Raw genomic sequence first — 338 nt, forward strand, 5'->3', positions numbered from 1 at the left:
GCAGTGCTGATTGGGGAGAACGGAGGTGCGCTCACTCTCGCCCAGGGCAAGTAAGACTGCAACTCAAGGCTGGCAGTCATGCATATGCTCTAGAACAGAGTAATATCGCGTCCACATCGCAGGCTTTGCGATTAGGAAATCGCAACGTCTCAAATCGCGATTTCGATTAATCGCACAGCCCTACTTCCGTTGGGGTACCTAGCACAGCAAAGGGTACCAAAAAGGTGGAGCTAAACTCACCGCAGAATAGGGCTGTCTAATATTCGGGAAAAATTTTCCGAATATTCGTTGAATTAAAAAAAAAAAAATCCACATTCGAATGCAAAAACGTTGCATTC

At 46.2% G+C, this 338-nt stretch overlaps 1 protein-coding gene across 1 annotated transcript in view; it reads left to right on the forward strand.

The window, feature by feature from the left end:
* The window catches only part of bub3 (BUB3 mitotic checkpoint protein), an 11,476-nt gene that overhangs the window by 4,041 nt on the left and 7,097 nt on the right, over positions 1-338 (forward strand). The window lies entirely within an intron of this gene.

Source organism: Sinocyclocheilus rhinocerous, unplaced genomic scaffold (genome assembly GCF_001515625.1).
Source record: "Sinocyclocheilus rhinocerous isolate Xijiao unplaced genomic scaffold, SAMN03320098_v1.1 scaffold409, whole genome shotgun sequence".
Classification (NCBI taxonomy): domain Eukaryota; kingdom Metazoa; phylum Chordata; class Actinopteri; order Cypriniformes; family Cyprinidae; genus Sinocyclocheilus; species Sinocyclocheilus rhinocerous.